Source organism: Arachis duranensis, chromosome 7, assembly GCF_000817695.3.
Source record: "Arachis duranensis cultivar V14167 chromosome 7, aradu.V14167.gnm2.J7QH, whole genome shotgun sequence".
Classification (NCBI taxonomy): Eukaryota; Viridiplantae; Streptophyta; class Magnoliopsida; order Fabales; family Fabaceae; genus Arachis; species Arachis duranensis.
The window spans coordinates 54,655,833-54,656,326 of record NC_029778.3 but is presented as its reverse complement, the minus strand read 5'-3'; positions in this window follow the sequence as shown (position 1 = coordinate 54,656,326).

Below are 494 nucleotides of genomic sequence, written 5' to 3'. Positions count from 1 at the left end.
ATATATATATAATAATAGGATAAAATGCGATATTAAACCAAATGGAAGAGGAAATTACACGATTCTACCAAAGCCAAAAACGTAACTTGGATCACTCAAAATCAGATTATTATGTAATTCGAATGAGATTAGCTCGAAATAGCTATACCAAGAGTAATTCGAATAACGTAAATTCGAATTAGCGAAGATCAAAGTAATTCGAATTGAACCAATTCGAATTATGCATGTATTAAATCTAAGGAGTAATTCGAATTACATTGATTCGAACTACATGCAAAGGTGACCCAACTAGTTCGAATTAGGCTGATTCGAACCAGTCTACCGTTTTGACACCCATAGTAATTCAAAATAGGGTGTTTCGAATTACACACGGATTTGGCTGCACATAGTAATTCAAAGGATGCTCATTCGAATTACAAAGCTTTACCCTATAAATAGAGTTCGAATTGAGCTCATTCGAACAACAATATCAAACCCCTACCCCACCAAATCCC